The sequence below is a fragment of the Coenobita brevimanus genome, chromosome 56, assembly GCF_032717465.1.
Source record: "Coenobita brevimanus isolate Jiangsu-jjx chromosome 56, ASM3271746v2, whole genome shotgun sequence".
NCBI lineage: Eukaryota > Metazoa > Arthropoda > Malacostraca > Decapoda > Coenobitidae > Coenobita > Coenobita brevimanus.
In genome coordinates, this window is record NC_137009.1 from 11,700,592 (window position 1) to 11,718,859 (window position 18,268).

Genomic DNA, 18,268 nt, shown 5'->3' on the forward strand with positions numbered 1-18,268 from the left:
TTGACAGTTATATTTTTCTCCTAATAATTGTGTCTCTTTATCACGATGCAGCTATTCTCGATTCAAAGTAATACCATTCTGAGACATATACAGTAATAAATGGCAAAAAAGGTAATTTAACATAATCACTCATCGAAAAAAAAAAAAGCTAAACGCGCAAACAAGATATTATAGTAGACTACTCAATATAACAGACTACTCTCGCTTGCATAAAAAGGGAAAGAAGGAAGGAAGGAACACTGAAGAAGTATCACCCTACCATAACATGGCTGTATGGCAACAAAGAAGAAGGATGAAGGGAAGGAGGAAATAATTCAAGTGCAAAATGTGACGAGCAGAAAGGCAAGTGCTAATAATGGAACGAGAAACGGTGGGAGAGTCATCGATAAATTCAGTAATCAGTGGGGGCCGAAAAAGTGAGAAGAGGAAGTGAAAAGCTGTGATACGGTGTCCGAGTGCAGTCGAGCAATCAAGAAAAAGTAACAAATAGACATGGGACAATTACACTGTGAACGGAGAGGCTGAAGGTCATGGCTCATTAAATGACCGTGAGTGAAGTGGGTATGACCAAGCGAAGACGAACAAGGATAGTCTCCCAGCAATGACTGAGGTGGGTTGAGGTGTGCCAAGGAAAAATTGAGGGTTTAATACTGTAATGTTTTATTTTTTTTCACCATGGGGGGATGGGGAAGGGGGAAAACTCCGTGGGGTGCAGACCCTCGCCCAGTCTCTGACTCCACCCGCAAGGGTCCTTTTGTTCAACCCTCCAGCCAGCAACTCTTCCCCTTCTAAATATCTCTTGACTTCAGTGGTCAACCTGCTCCGTGGCCTTCCCCTTGATCTCCTCCACCCAAGGTAAACTCTCTCAGAGGTTCACCTTGAAGGCAGCGTCCGCCTCAGGAAACGGGCCACCAGCCCATATAACTGAAGATGGCACTGACGTATTATGTGGGTAACGGGACTCAATTCATCAGTCTCACGTAGTAGTCACTCAATACGTACCCGATCATACCGAACTGCAAAGTCACTTAAAACTAAAGGAGCCAATTCACCAGTTCAAGTCACTGTTTAGTGCCCACGTCTCGTATCCATAGAGTAAGGAAGGGAACACCAATGTCTTGAAGATGCAAATTTTCGTCCCACTATGCAAATAACAGTTCTATCAAATACCTGAGTGGAATGAATTCATAACTACATATGCCAAACTGATGCAACAAGAAATCTCATCATCTGACCTACTATTGTTATTTACCACACTACAAAGATATGCAAAACTTTCCAAGACCTCTATATTCTCACCACAAGCTTGGACAGACTTAAATGCTTCATCTAACAAACAATAAAATGCCTGGACCTTGGTGTTTGCCTAAGAGACCTTTCATCTCAATTGCTTTGACTTCTCTTGAAATTCCTTGGGAGCATAGAGGTATCTCCAGCCACTCTGATAGGATAACTCAGTCATCAGCAAAGTCAATCTCAGTAACTCTGAGATTGCCAATAGATACTTCACAATGACTTTGATTCACAGCTAGGCCAAGTATCCAATCCAGTCGCATAATGAGAAGCGTGGGAGCAAAGTTACATAACTGTCTTACTCCAGTATTTACTGCGAAGTTGAATGTTCCTCCTCTGCACTTTACAGTAATGTTCGAATACAGGCCAGCAGTCACTCAGAGTATTTCTGCTGGGATCCCACGGAGTCACAAGATATCGCGTAGTGCCTCCCAATAAACAGCATAAGACACCTTCTTGAGATCTACATAGACTACAAGCAGACCTTGTCAATACTCAAGGTGGTGTTCCATGACAACTCGAGAAGCTGAAATGCAGTCAACTAAACTTTAGTAAATGGTCCTGGATACACATCAGGGGAATGGGGGCAAGAACCTTGCCCAGTACACTGAGGATTGTAATATCATGGTAGTTACTACAGTTGCAATGGTTTCCTTTCCCTTTCTAGGCAGGAGTAACCAAATCCTTTGCTCAGTCAGAAAGAATGATACTCGTACTAGTCCGCCAAATGGGTTCTGTAACATAAAATAATGCCCTGATTATGGCTTAACCCACAGCTTTCATCAGTTTTGCCAGGATGCCACAAACACCATTTGCCACACAACTTTTCAACCTATCCACTGCCTTCTTGACTTTCTCTAGAGAAGGCACGGTATCATCAACTAGTAGGAGAGCAGCCATTGGTTGTCCACCAGTCTATATAAGCTCATCACTGGAAGGTTCACCCAAATACAGCTGCACAAGGTACTCAGCCGAACGAGCGCTACTCTCGCTCCCCCCAGACATGCGTCATTCATCATCTGGCCATACAGAGTTAACCTGAGAGGCGAGTCTGGTGTGGAGCTTCTTTAGGGCTTAGTAAGAAGGTTGAAGGTCATTTCCATAAAAACAGCATTCCACCTCCTCAGCGATTTCCCTGACATACTTCTTGTCCCTTCTCAGCAAAACTTCTGCCTGTCTAATCAGCAGCCAGTCGGGACCATGACTCATCTCAGTTGTGGCCAGTGTCACCGCTAAGATAAAACCTTTCCGTGATCTCAAATGCTGCCAAATGAACTCATCAGCTATCGCCAGGGTAGCAAATTTACAGGTATCCCATTCTTCAACAGGGTCCTCGACAATACTAGGAACTTCAAAATGGTTTGAGACTACCACTGCATACTCAAAAACATCATCCCTGAGTATCTCAAGTTTTGAGTTGTGGCTTTAGAGCAGCAACAAGTCTGTGATCAGTTGCAAAGAACTCAGTGCTCCTAAAAATCGTGCAAGGATATTGTCAGTCTCTATGGCAACTTTTTACGTACTGGAATACAGTCCAGTAATAAAGATCTGGCTGCTGGGACCAGGATTCAACAGTTCTCAATTAACGTGACTTTGCAAAATCCAAAAGGTCAATTAACGGGACTTTGCAAAATCGAAATGTAAGAACTGTCTTGGTTTCTGGTTCCAGAGCCATAGGCACCTAGGTGCATAGATTCCTCGAAGCCTTCCCTGTCAGTGCCATGTACTTGCATTGATGTCAACCAGGATCAATAGTGTATCTAGCAATGGGCATTGTTCCACAAATTAGTCAAGTGTAGTGTAGAATAGCTTCTTCTCTTCAAGAGCATTCATCGCCGTTGGAACACATATGGCAAGACGTGAGATGAAGCTCAAGGAGTGTTTCTATCTCATCTGCAATGTACACTCATCAGTTGGAGTAACCCTGGCAGCACAACTGACACGAGTCAATAACAGGACTAGGGCTAAGGGGTCCTCCCTTCCTCATCCAGCTATGGGGTCCTGAAGGCTTCACTTAGCAACCATCATGATTGGTGCCAGCATATCAGGGCCCCCAAAGTTCCGTCAGGGTGGCACTGAAGAGAGACCCCGTGACATAACTGGGTCAGTTTCAGTAAGTCCAAGCTGACCCTGATCCCTCTTTATCTAAGTAAGACACGTGAGATGTAAGTTTTTCCAGGGAGGGCATGCAATCCCCTCGAAACGTCCCAAGTCAAGGGAAGACTGACCACTAGCCTTTGGACAAGGTGGAATCCTTTACAAGGTCTATCCTGGTTTGATTCAGAGTTTTTCTTCTCTTAGGGGGACTGCCAATCAAGGCTAACGAGCTCCACCAACCCTGATATACTGTTGCTGGTGTCTAACCACCTTCCTCACTAGCCTAGTCCAGTGGGTTACCAGAATAGTCGCCGAAGAAACGACCATGGGACAGGTAGTACTGGATTACATATTACCAATAGCATATTTAACCTAACGGTGAGAAAGCAATGACGATAAGGTGGGGTGGGGTGCATGGGTCGACGTAAAGGCTTGCAGTGGGATTTGACCGAAAAACATCAATAGGTAACTAAAGGCCAATATGTTTAGAGTAATCAAGTTTTGAAAGGGTGCGAGTGGAGGCAGAGGAAAACTCTTTGTAACAATAATGGAGCTTAGAAAGAATAAGGGTAGAGAGACAAGGAAAAAGTGTTGCCCGATCAGCACTCCATGAATGATGAGACTGCGTTTGCAACTGGTGAAGATGTTTAAGAATAGAAAATTTAACGGATAAAACATTTTCATTCCAATTTCATCGGGATTCAAAGATGAGGTAAAGAAAAGTGGTAGATGAGCAGTAGGGAAGAGGGGTGTTATACAAGTAAAGTGAAGGTTGAGGTATGGTTCGCGAGTGAGTAAACGTCCCTACACAGGACAGAATAAAGAAAACCATGAGTATTGACCATGTTGAGACAGCATCAATGACATAATGGTGGATTGGAGATGAGGTATGCCTGAATTAGCAGGATAAATGCTAAATTGTCGATATATGGAGGCCGAAACTGACGGAGGGTAGACAGGAGATGATGCAATTTATAACTTACTAAGGACTCAGCCCTGGGGGACACTTTGATGATGGGGAAATACACATGATAAGTGTGCTTCCAGTGGTCTGTAACAAGTTCAAAGGGAAAGAAATTTTTGAACAAAAAACTTTTACCATGAAGACAAAGGCAATGATGACAGTGAAGAATATGATTTCTCTAAGCAGTATCGTAGGTAATTTGTTAAAAAAAAAGAAAAAAAAAAGACAGCAATGACTGATTAGCAGGAGTCAAAAAACAGAATGGATAAAATATCCTAGTTGGATGGGACGATCTAGGGTGTTACGTGCTTGGTGGTACCTGAACTGGGGGGGGGGGGAAGAGGACAACGGGATTCAATGTACCATACAGGTCAAATATTGATCATCCATTCAACATGTTTACATACACAACTGGTCAGGGCATTGCAATGGTAATTTTGAGGAAGGTGACCAGATTTATTAGGTTTAAGAAATGTGTGCAGGATCGCTACATGCCAATCAGGAGAACGGAAACAGTCTGTCCGTTTCTGACGAAAGTTTTTCCAAGAGGAACGATGTACATGGAGGGTCCTTGTACAAGCAGAAGTGCACCAAGGAACACACTTGGCAGTGGATGGTCGCGTATCACGGGGAATGGCAGCGAGGGCAGCACCTAAAACAATTGAGGAAGCTGGACAATATATCATGTGGCGAAGAAAGAGAAGAAAACAACCCCCAGTCATCAAAATGGAACTACCAACAGGGTGGACAAGGGGCGGGACAGAAAAAGGCAAGAATGAGTTTGAGAGGGAAGTGATCACTAAAAATTGTCTTCCAGCACCGACCAACGGAAAATCAAAGAAATCCAAGACGAACAAAAAGACAGATCAAAGCAAGAGAGGGAAAAAGAGTGTAGTTCGAAGTGAGGAGGGGATCCAGAGTTAAAGCTGAGGATCTCAATAAAAAGGAAACTTCTTTAATAAGACTCTCATAGTGCCAACTGCTGAGTCATCTCACAGGGAATGTCAGCAGTTTAGTCACGACGGAGAAGAATCGAAAGGGGGAGAGAATGAAGTAACGTGAAGTCTGGAAAATTAAAATAGATAGGAGAGTAACAGAGCTAACAGTGATCCACTGACGGAGAAAGACACGAGTAGAAGAGGCATAGGAAAACAAGTAGAGAGATTAAAAGAGATCATAATTACAGACAAGGGGGAGTGATGTAAAATAAAGAAAGGGATCCACGAAAATAAAACCTGAATATGAACTGGGAAGACCGAAGAAAGGTTTCTGGGAGAGAAAGAGAGAAGAGAATTATGTGTGAGGAAATAAGAAAGTGGAGTTGTGTATGATGGGCACGGATTCCTCTGACGTTCCACTATAGAAACGCTATAACAAATGAAATAGAAATTTAAGTCCAAGTGGAATGCAGTGGTTGTTTACAGCATTTAGTGCGAGAGTAACCAGGAGGCATAGGTACAGTAGATCAAGAACGGAAGGGATTGGGGAAGACAGGGGGAATGCGGTGATCATGGAGAGGAGGGTGGCCGGACAGTGGAAGAGAGGAAAACAGGAGAAGGAAAGGGGAAGGTTCAGGAGAGGTAAAAGTGAGTAAGAGGGAGGAGAATGTATTTCTGCAGTTAAAAGGGCAAAAAAGAATGAGGTACATTGAAGGTAATTAACCCGCCCCGTCCCGACGACATATGGGTACGTCACCAAGATTTGCATTTGCCAGTCCCGGCGACGTACCAGTACGTCGTGCAATTGCAATGTGCATAATTTCGACAATTTTCAAATTTAGCGCTTGATTTGCGGTACGTACCCTCGCCTGACCTTCCCCTACCTGCCACCAAGCGGGGACACTCGGCGACCCCGCGCGACCCGCGCTAGCCCGCCACTCATCCACTCACCTGGTAGCCACGGTCCTGCTCAGACATGGCTAAGAGAGGTCTCTCAGAGAGCGAAATTCAAGTCGCCCTGGACACCTTTACCGGCGACAGTGATTCCCCACTGGATGACGAGGAGATGGACAAAGATTATGTGCAGCCAGAGGAGGAAGAAACCACCAGCAGTGACGAGGAAGTTCCGTCACCAAGGAAGCGGCAGTACGTGACTTACCGTGCTGCTAGAGAGGGGCAGGAGGCAAAGAAGGCACGTGGTATGTCATATCCCTATCCCCAGCGTGCCTTGAAAGCCGAATTCGAGGTCAAGGACAAGGACGAGGACGAGGACGGAGACGTGGGACGTGCTGCCACGTGGTATGGGGGGGAGGTGATTACGCATCGTGGCCCAGAGCGCACACCACGTCGTCTAAGCAGGTATGGGCCTAGCATTCTGTTTGGGGCGGTAGGAAGTGAAGTGGAGGGAGTGGGGAGTGAAATGGACATTCCTGGGATTAGGGAAAGTGAGAGTGAGGTGGGTGAGTCATTGCTCTCCCTACGCAGTGTGAGGCGGCAGAGTGGATCACGTGGGCCAGTGCGGGTGCGTTCCTTATCACGTGGGGTTGTGAGGGAGGGGGAAGGTGGGGAGGAACCACTCCAAAGCACGTCTTATGCTCCCCAATATCCCCTAACACGTGGTCGAGCAAGGTTGCGTGAGAGAGCACGTGGTGTGGTAATGGAGGGGGAAGGTGGGGAGGAACCACTCCCCAGCACGTCTTCTGCTCCCCAATATCAAACTATTTCATCCCCACAGCCCCCTAATGTTCCTCAAGGCCGTAAGGGTAAGGGAAAGGGAAAGGGTAAAGGCAGAGGGAAGAGGAATGACAGTGGGGAAGCCCTCCGTACTCCTTCTCCCCAACCTCCCCAACCAGGATCTCCTCCTCACCCAGACGAAGGCGGTGATGGGGACGAGGGATTTGTGTGGTGGAATTGGGAGGATGGGAGTGATTTTTCTCCCCTCATTCACCCCTTCACTGAGCAGGGGCGATCTGGCTGCATTGCACCAGGTATTCACTGTAATTCAAGCAGGTTGGATTTTTTCCACCTGTTTTTCAGTGAGGCCTTCGTTGATCAGATCGTGCTTCAAACAAACCTGTTTGCAAGCGGCCAGCGGCTAGAAAGTGAAAGATTGGGAACAAGGAGTAGGCATTCAATGATTTATGATTACCCTGTCTCCATTCCAGAAATGTTCTTATTTTTTGCCCTTGTCCTTTTGATGGGTATAATAAGAAAAAATAGAATTCCTGCTTACTGGACTACGGACCCTGTTATGTTTACCCCAATATTTGGTCAAGTGATGAGCCGTAATCGGTTTCAAAAAATTCTAAGTCGCCTACATTTTTATGATGCTAATGACCCTGCAAATACAAACAACACGGACAAAATGAGGCGAATTAGGCTGGTCTTTGATCACCTCAGGCAAACCTATCGATCCTCATTCTATCCCTATAGAGATCTCGTCATAGACGAGAGTCTCGTGTTGTGGAGAGGCAATATTTCATTCAGACAGTATATACCCAGCAAAAGGCACCGTTTTGGGTTCAAGATCTTTGTTATGTGTGGCTGTAGGACTACGTGCAAGACATAGTCTTGTACACTGGTGCACAGACAGACATAATAGAAGATCGAAGTATAGGACTTTCTGGAGCAGTGGTAAAGACGATGATACAAGACTACCTTCATCGTGGTCACGTTCTCTATCTCGACAACTGGTACACTAGCCCTCTTCTCGCTCGTTATCTTCACAGACATGAAACGGGAGTCTGTGGAACCGTAAAGGTGAACCGGCGTCACATGGTCAAGGTAGGGCGGAAACTTGCAAGGAGTGAGGTTGTCTTCTTCAAAGCAAACAACATCCTTGCAACAATGTGGAACCACAACAGAGAAGTAAGCCTCTTGTCCACGGTTCACCGCCCCTTGATGCACCGTACTGATTCTGTTGATTACCATAGCGAGAGCAGGCGTCGTGTTTGGAAAACTGAATGTGTCATGGACTATAATATAAATATGCGCCTCGTGGACCAGTCAGACTCCATGATATCGACGGTAGAGTGTGCCAGGACCACGATGAAGTGGTATAAAAAACTGTTCTTTCACTTGCTAGATATCACTGCTCTGAATTGCCACCACCTTCACGCCATGACCACAGGAGTTCAGGAAACCTTTGAAGGGTTTGTGAGGGAGCTCACACGAGAAATCTTTGCAAAATATGCTGTTGAAAGGCCCCAACAGCGCCCCCGCACTGCCCCTATTACCCACACTCCCCAGAGAATATCCGCCCGCCATTTCCCCACTCCTATCCCGCCCCAGCCCAACAGACCTAGGCCCCAGCGCAGGTGTCACGTGTGCAGTCATTCCCAGGTGAGACTCACGACACAGAGGAAGGACACCCGCTATGAGTGCGTGCAGTGTGACGTGGGTCTGTGTATTCACCCATGTTTTAGTGAATATCACACGTTGCTGCAATTTTAGCATGGTGTGATTGCGAAAGGACGCAGAAATTATGATGTAAATGCGACAGACAGACGCTCTGTGAAAATATCAGTCATGTGGATCGCCAAATATTAGTATAAAGTGCCTACGGGTAGAACATAAGTGCAAACATTGGGTGTAAGTATATAAATCTGCCCTAAGTTGAAACTTACATAGAGAGGGTTGTTTGATGCGATATTCTGTCGCTCAGTGCAATAAATACTGCCCCTTATTATAAATTTTCTATTATGTGACATTCTTACGGGTATAATATAAGTTCAAATTATTGTATATGATGATGTATTTCCTAAGTCAAATATTCATAGCGTGTCTATAAAGATAAGATTTCCTGACGCTTAGTCGAATGAATAAGGCACGTATTAGTCAAAATAAAAGTCAGCAAGTGATAAAGTGAATAATTAGTATATAAGTGTGTGAGTGAATTAGTATATAGGTGTGTGAGTATTATGTATGACGTAACATTCCTTGCGAGGGTATTTTCAGGCGATATTCTCACGCTCACTTGAATAAATAATGGCAGTATGTACAGTGCATTGGAGGGGTGTAAACGTGTGTAATGTAAGTGGGAAAATATAATTGGAGTGAATAAATAAAGTAGATGATGAAACACGAGTGTTTGAGATCGAGGTTGCTACGTGAATAGGCGCTAGCATATCGCTAAATGCCCTCGTAATGAATGAAAATAATTGAAAACCTTCACAGTGGTGGGGGAAAGGTTCTATGTAAATGGGAAAATAATTGGAAAGTGATAAAACAATTTGGTATGTTGAAATACGAGTCATAGCGAGTGCGCTTACTAAGCTGATGTGCGCTAAACTTATGCTGCATGTCATCAAAATGAATGAAAACATCTGTAATCACTTACAAACAGTTGTAATTGGTAAATTGTCATTGAAACAGAAGTATACAAGTAGAAAAAATGATCGGTAGACTCATAACAGAAAATTAGCAGATAGCACGATACGACTCGGACCTAACTCGGTATGCTCGCACGATGGTACAATGCTTATTTTTCCTATATATGTGTCTGAAATACATTATATTGTTACTGTTATTGTTTATTAGTACAAATTCAATAAATGTAGAGGTGTTGTGTGTTGTTTGTCCCATTACTCCTTACCATAGAAAACGTTACGCATATCCAGCCCATTACAGAATACGATACCTGCGGGGGGAAACCGCACCTGTATAGACCACTTATAGACCGCAGAGACCACTTTCTTCAAGATTTTCCATAGTTTCTCGACCTAAGCGGAAGTTTCATAAGAAAAAAAATTTTTCCAAAAAGGCTCGGGACTGGGGGATGTCATAGGTGCGGAAAGGCTCGGGACGTGACGGGTTAAGGATGCTCCGTAAGAATTCGACTGCCATAGGACAAGACCAAGTCTGAGTGGAAATAGGTGATAAAATCTCCATGGCACTGGTGTTTGGACGAGGTGGAATGCTGGGTAGGTAAGGCAGTAGATGGAGAGGGGGAGAGACCAGGAATACGAGCCAGGGACGACACAAGGGTACGTTTATGTCTGCCTTAACGGGGTAAAGGTGAGGTAAGGTAAGACCGAGAACATACTGAATGGAAAGGAGGTCGGGTAGAAGGAATACAGATAAAAAAAAGAGGAAAAAGATGAAGAGGAGTCAGAAAGGGAGACAAGAACAGTGAAAGAATTGGAGACAGGTAGGGAAGCCGAGGCAGTGGAAAAGGAGACAAGTGGCACAACACGAGTAGTACAGGCCACGCGCACATAGGAGATGCCAGGAGAATGATGTTAGCTACAAGTTTGGTGATGGACTTCATGAAAGGAAATGCCATTTTTTTTTTCGAAAAAACACACACTCCTGTTTCAAGAATGTAAACTGGGTATTTTCTGCAAGAGGCTGTACGTCGACCTTGACAGATCTCCAAGATAGGATGCTGCAAGGTCGGGCAGAGGAAGAGTCAAACCTGAGCTTAGTTAGCGTAGACAGCCTGTGATCGGCAGTACTTGCCAAGGCGGCCAAAGCGGCAGTAAGAAGAGCACTGGCGATAGGGAAGAATATATTCTTCGACAGGGACGACAGTGCCCCAGATGATGACAGACGGGGAAGATTACGAAAATATGTTATCATATTGGCAATGTTGGCTGGATGTTAGCGGCGTCCACGGGGAGGGATACTAAAAAAATAGAGAATACTGAGTGTTGTTGTTCGGAAACAATGAAACGCATATCATTAACAGTCAACAAAACTTTGGTTACCAAAAGACAAAAAAAGTGGAAGACATATAGTGCCTTTAGTGAAGTTTAAGTGGGTATCTGGAGAGACTTAAAGGGAATTACCAGAAGGATTATCAAAAGATTAAGTATTATAAGCTCTGGCTGCATTTAGCACTCTGAGAAAATGATAGCCATTGGGTCGCACAGAGGATGTGGCGTCAGTGCCTACTCGGAGAACCAGAGAGAGACGAAAGGAGAGGTTATCTGTGTGTGTGGTGATGTTAAAATATTGGAATCACATCTAGGGCCCAATGAGTAAGATGGCAAAGGAAGGGGAAGTGAGTAAGGAAGAAGGATGAAGACGGGACAAGAAAACCGAAGACAGGAAGGGTAGACTTGGGAATGAGTGGAATAAAATTTGGTTCGATAGTCATCATAGAAGAAGAAGACGATGATGATGAACAGGTGGACGGATTCGTGGATGTAAGGCGTCGTGAGGTGGGAGTTGGTGTGGGTCAATGTGAGGAAACAGTAGAGAGCATAGAGTTTTAAAATTAGTATTGAGAATTGGAGAAGTAGCGCGAAGAGGAGCTGCGGTCGACATCGAGGTCAAAATATCAGCAGGAACGGGGAAAGGGGAACTTGAGACAATTTCCATAATCACATTAAAAAGAAAAGGCTCATCGTGACTGCCAAAAAACAGAAAGGACCGTGTGGGTGGAACCTGGAGTCAAAAGGACAGGCCAATTACTCAACCAGGTGTCACGCTCCAAACATGTTCTCCCAGCCCTAGTCAAGGGAACAGCAACACACTGTGGGAGATCAGAGCACCACATCACCATGCTGGACCAGCGGCAAATGGCCGAGAGTTTTACATCAAAGCCACAGCACCCCCGGACTTGCAGCTGCTGCCACATAGTAAGTCTCGGCTCACGCCGGAGTGATGTCAAACCACCATGGCCCCTAAAATTGGCAAGACCAACAGTCCATGGGTACACACCAGTCCTCCTTGTTGCAATAGTGTAAGAGCCACTGACTAGAATTTTGATGAATGTGAAAAATTCTACACCATTTTATGCCAAAGACAGGATAGTCTACATAGCAAAGGAGAAATGGGAAGGAAGAGGGAACAGAAAAGAAAAAGACTGCAAATTTAACTGAGGCAGCGACAGGGCCATAAGGGAAAGGGAGAAGGCAGAACCGGGTGGAGAGACGTAAATGCTGCGTCCAACCTGCAACCAAACCTCCACACTCTACCGCGGAGTCCACCAAGGTACCCTACGAGAGCTCCCCGTACGTCAAGTCCCGGTCAACGTCTCCTAAGTTGCCCTTCAGCAACAACGAGAAAGGAAACGGAGGAATCACTCATAAGAAAAAGCTTACGCAACTTCCTTGTATTACCTTGGAGTTAACGGAAAGTGCCATGCCAAGTTTCAGTATTGATTATTCTTCATAATCAGTAATAATAAATATAAGAGATGCAGAGTGGTAGATCAGACTCAGTAATAACATATTAAAAACATTTATTTGGCATGATAATTGCATTGTAATAATAAAGCTTTGACCTTTGACTATTCTCTTCCCGTAACAGTGCAAGCTTCAAACACTCAATATTCTGTGCCTGTTTCTGCATCGTGTATAAGTAGACATTACCATTTTTTTTTTCATCGGCTATATTATTTTCATAATATTTTTCTTTTAAAAATGAAGTCACAAAAGTATGAACGCCTTTACATCATCAGTAAAAGATGACCATGATGGCTATGCATTCTAACGGAATTTCAGGCCTGCCACACTCTCCCGTTACCTTAAGGAGATGACAGGTATCTCAGCCAGTCACTGAATGAACAGCAATGAGCTCCTTTATTCATTTTCAGAATGAAGTGCCAGAAGGGTAGCGGGATATTGAGGCCAATTTGTACTGGGGATAGAAAAGAGTTACGGTTAAGTTGTCAATAGGCTGTTATCACTAATGTCTGAAACAGATCATGAAAGAAGGAGAGGGAAAAGGATTTTCTAAATATTCTTGTAACATATATGTATTACACAGTCATAATGCGTATACAAAACATCATTTCAAGGAAAAACTCTTTAAATTTAATCATAGTGCAGCTATAAACTTATGTATCTATCAATCTTCTTGTCTTTTCTATCCATATATTTATCTATCTCTCTAGATATAAATATATATACATATGCAGCATCGTATTGAGTAACAATAATTGCAGTTTCAAGGAGATAAGAGTTAGGTTTCAAGTTCATATGTATCAGGCGTTTCACATAATTTAGGTGCTGAGAAGACATATATACAGCTAGTACATAAGTATTATATACATATTTACTTATTGCACATAGGTAACCTTTTATAAGGCAGTATTTCTCAATATGGAGATGATGAGAATGGTTTTGTATTTGAAGAAAAAAATAATAAACAAACTTTTTATGAAAATGTCAGAAGTCAGAGCAGAACCAAGATCATAGATAAATGCGTTTACGAGTATACTGCTTCTTCTTTTTAAGACTATTGTTCATCGGTCTGCTTCCTGTTGTGTACAAGCACCTCATAAAAATCATAACACATCAACCAAATTGTACATTAAACGCAAACGTAACAAGAGAAACAATACTGGTATTTAGCGACAAATTATACTAAAGTTTGTAATCAAGTATGTGAAAGGGAGAACCTTGTATTTTTTAAATATGGTCGCTCAGAGGTGGTCAAGGCTAAATATGGGGCGGACCAAGTACAGCTCATCAGGGCCCCAGAAATCTGGGGCAACCACTGGGGTGGCCAAAGTTATTTCAGGAGATCTGGTCACGCAACTGAGAACGTGAAACTGAACAAGGAAATCATTCACAAGAAAATCAAATTCCTCTGTTGTGCTAGTTGCTTTTCCATGCATTTAACTTGTCCATGTCATTCTATAAACTGTATATTAAGAAGAATGTCGCATACTTATGGGATCATCATTTTTTTTTTCTATTAGTGTGACGGAGCTATACCTAACACAATGTATTACTGTCATAAGAAGACGTAACATGGGCTTTAACGGACTATGGAATATGCTCATTACTAATTTTTAGACTGTACGTTTGTTTTCTTACGTTTTGTATGGGCTGATGGCATTATACAAAATCTTATACTTGTATATGACGAATGTGCAACTATGTAACATTAAACCCACGATGGCTGAAACACTTTTAGTTAAACACTGCACGAAAATATCTGAACTGAAGAGAGACACTTTTTGATGAGATTGCCATTTCTATTGTAGTTGATTGGATTTGTGCTGTGGCATAAATGGGGACTACCAGCAGTATAAAGCGCCTGTATACCTCATGGTTTAGGGTGCATGACAATGAAGGTCCCCCATGTGTTGCTGTTCCAGTTCATAATTGGAGAGACTTGTGGTTGTAGGGAAGACTGAAAGCCATTGATAAATTGCTCTCGTTGAACACGACTAGAAAAGCTTCACTGGGGTAGGGATACAGAGCCTGTGTTCGAAGCATATTATCGACTGACTTCACGGTAAATATAAAAGCTGGATTAACAGTGCACACTTCATGAAGTACCAGTATGAAATGTCTCCCACACTCCTGGTGAAAATTTGGGCTTAAATATACCTTATGCTGCTGATGTGCTGCTGCTCCGGACAACAATTGGAGAAAGTTAATAGTTGCTGTAGCGATTGGAAGCCGCTGGTGTTTTATCGCCCTAGGACGCATTCAGAAAAGTTCATTTGGGCAGTTTTCATTCAGTCTGCCGGCAACTGAACCAACAGTAAAATCACAAACGGTGAGGCTCGATTAAAACTGGAGGCTGGATCTAAAGCGGAGATTTCTCGAACTACAAAACACGTTTGCAGCTCCTGGTTTATAATGGGCTGAACGACACTGAATGCTGTAGATGTGCTCCTGTTCAAGGACACGACAGGAGATGCTCGACGACTGTAGTAAGGATTCAGCAACAAAGTTCCTTCCCTCTGCCAGCGTCGGATCCAGCGGTAGACGGTAGAGAGGCTGGACCCTGTCTCAAGGGTAATATCTCTCGCCGATTGACCTGCCAGCCACAGCCAAATGATCAGCTTGGGATTCGCTGTCACTGTTTTAGCCCAGCTCGCTCGTCTTTCCATCTCTTGTCTGTCTGTGTTAATAAACATGTACAATTGTAGCTGCAGCAAGGTAAATATTTCAGTGTAAAGGTTGTTCCAACTGCAGTACCAGCTGTTGCTATAATCAGCTCTTTTAATACAATGATGTCTCTTTTTATGTTCTTGGTTGATCTCCAAGTAATTTCATTGACTTCAGACAAAATCACAGTTTAGGATATGGTAATAATTTATTATTTTAATGATCGGTGAAGGATTAAACTTTTTCTTCATCTACATGTGACTTATTCTTTTCAATTTTTTCTGGTAGGGGACAACAAGAAATGATTAATGAGCTAAAAGGTAAGTGTTATTATGTCTGGTTGAAAAGAGATATGAAGATAAAGAAATACGTGCTAGAATGCTATTTTTCAGCTTTACATCGAGGAATCCTTCAATGCTCTACCAGAAGCATATGGGTCTCTGAGGTAGGAGGTAGGGTACTCAGAGCAGACATTTTACTGTATCGGTCTGATATCGCATTTCCCAATTTTTGTCAAACGATTTTATTCACCTTAGAAAATACCTCCTTGCTGTGAAGGGGTTAAGAAGGCTGTACCTGACTCCTCCAATTTGAAATGTCTCTCTAGAGCTGAATAAAATCGCCAGGAGATGGCAAGATTAGAATTAAGATTTCCCTTGCCTGAATGGATTATGGTGAGTTACCAGTTACAAGGTATTCTTCCTTTCCCCCTCCTACTCTTCTTCTGACTTACTGTGGCACCCACTTGATGCTCTTCTATTGCCTCAGTTCACTCCAGTCTAGGAACAGCATCACTGCCTCTTTGCCATGCGATGGGCTAATATTAAAGTTCCATCATCAAGATAATTAACGGTTCTGTTTCATATTGGGGTTAGATACATATATTAATTTGAAGTACGTTACTGAAAGCGTGTTTTTTTTTTTTTTTTTTTTTTTTTTTTTTTGCTAGTCTAAATTTCTCTCCATAGAAGTGAGCTGAAACAGTTTTCCTTCAGAAGCGTTTACAAAAGAATGTTTAAATGGGTGTTATTTTTTACACTTTCTGTTACATTTAATGGTATTTGCTGCATATTTTTCACATGCTGAACCTTCCCCAGGACTGCACTGGAAGAGAGAGAGAGAGAGAGAGAGAGAGGTATGTTATTATTACACTTTCTGCAAAATTTAATGATATTAACAGCAAATTTTGCAAATGCTGAACCTTCTTCAAGACTGCATTGGAACAGAGAGAGAGAGAGAGAGAGAGAGTAGCAGCGAATCAGCAAACTCTGGTACGATAATGAGTTCACAAACATTCAAAATACTCTTTGAGATGGACAGTAGTCTCTCTCAGTCATAAATACAGGCTTCAAAAGGTGTGTTTTAATTCCCAGAAAAATACTATACCTGTGAAAACAGCGCGAAATGAATACTTTCAAAAATCTGAACTGTACATGAATATGACTGAAGTATTCACACACTCAATTAGCCATGGCCAAGATGCTGCCAAAATCCTTGATTTACTCAAGTTTTATTATCGCCCTCCTTTAGAAGGAGGAGCGATAGTGTTTTGCCTGCCTCTGTGTGTGCGTGTGTGTGTGTGTGTGTGTGTGTGTGTGTGTGTGTGTGTGTGTGTGTGTGTGTGTGTGTGTGCGTGAATCGGTTCCCAATATATCTTATGAACGGCTTGAGCTATCAACATGAAACCTCCAGGATATCGACATATGCCCAAACTCTTGACCGAGTTCGAAAATGGGCACTCGGGGTCAAGGTCAAGGTCACCAGAGTGGCTGCCAAAGGTCAACTAGTTTTTATCGCCCACCTTTAGCACCATTATATCTAATGAATGGCTTGGCTTATCAGCATGAAAACTTCAGGGTATCAAGATATGGCCAAAATCTTAGAAGAGATCGAAAATGGGTACTCGGGGTCGAGTCAAGGTCACCAAAATGGTTGCCAAAGGTCAACTAGGTTTTATTGCCCGCCTTTAGCACCATTAAAATCTCATGAACGGCTTGAGCTGTCAACATGAAACCTTCAGGGTATCAAGAGATGGCCTAAATCTTGGACATAACCAACAGCATATTCTGGCGGGCATTAGCACTGGGGTCCCAAATGCTTTTCTGTCATTTCCTTCCAGTTTTCGGACTATTTCAGCTTTAGGAGAGCTTCCAGTGTAGTACAGGAGATAAGGAAAGCTGAAGTTCGTATTGTAGTTTGTAAGCTGAAAACAATCGTCTTGTAAGAGCAAGACTTAACTAATACTTTAATGCAGTATAGGTAATGTTTGGTACATGGACCCGCTCAGCCCAAGGACGTCTTTTTCCTAAAGTTATTGCTACCTACAGATGATATTATTCCATTAGGAGGACCATTTAGAACATTGGTCCGTATCCTCATTGGTTATAGAAGCTCCCTGGGACCTCTTCCTTAGTGGTTTGTTTTTGGATACGGCCGGTCAGCATCACTGTGTATGTTTCTAATGCCGAAAATGGTTGTATTGAAATGACATAAATGACACTGATGAGTTTACCAAGGAGTCTTATGCACAATGAATAGCTTAGGAAGGGGTGTTAGGGAGCTTCCTTAACCGACGAGAATACGGGCCTTGAAAGGTTAAATTACTTCCCTTAATAATTCTACTAGAGGTCCGTTTTAACCCATCAGTCCTCTGACCATTTTATTCAATCCAGGAGATATCTCTTTTTGTGAAGGAGTTGATGTTCTTGTCGGCCAAGGCTCATCTGAACGTGATCCCGGTGGACTTGTGTCTGAAAATACCCTTCTCCTGGAATCCATATTTCTCATTTCAGGTAATAAGGAAGGAAAAACAGGTCTTGATAGCCAGGCGGCGAAGTTGGTTGGTTAAATCAGTGCCACCACGTGAAGGCATTCCTCTGCAGCACCAAAGAGTTGATGGAGGGTATACATTATCCCTCCAGTTGTCTCTCTTAGCCTGAATAAACTTACTTTGAAATAGCAGGAGCAAAATATAAAAGTTCTCAGCTGAAGAGTTCCACTATCGTGACAGTGAAATAGGGTACGAAAACGCACACTGCAACACGAAAAAAATGTATTTCCAGACATTTTCGGCGACAGCTGTCTCCCTCTTCAGTGGATCTACAGACCAAGAGTGGGCTGTAGATCCATTGAAGAGGGCAACAGCTGCTGCTGAAACTGTTTGGAAACACATCTTTTTG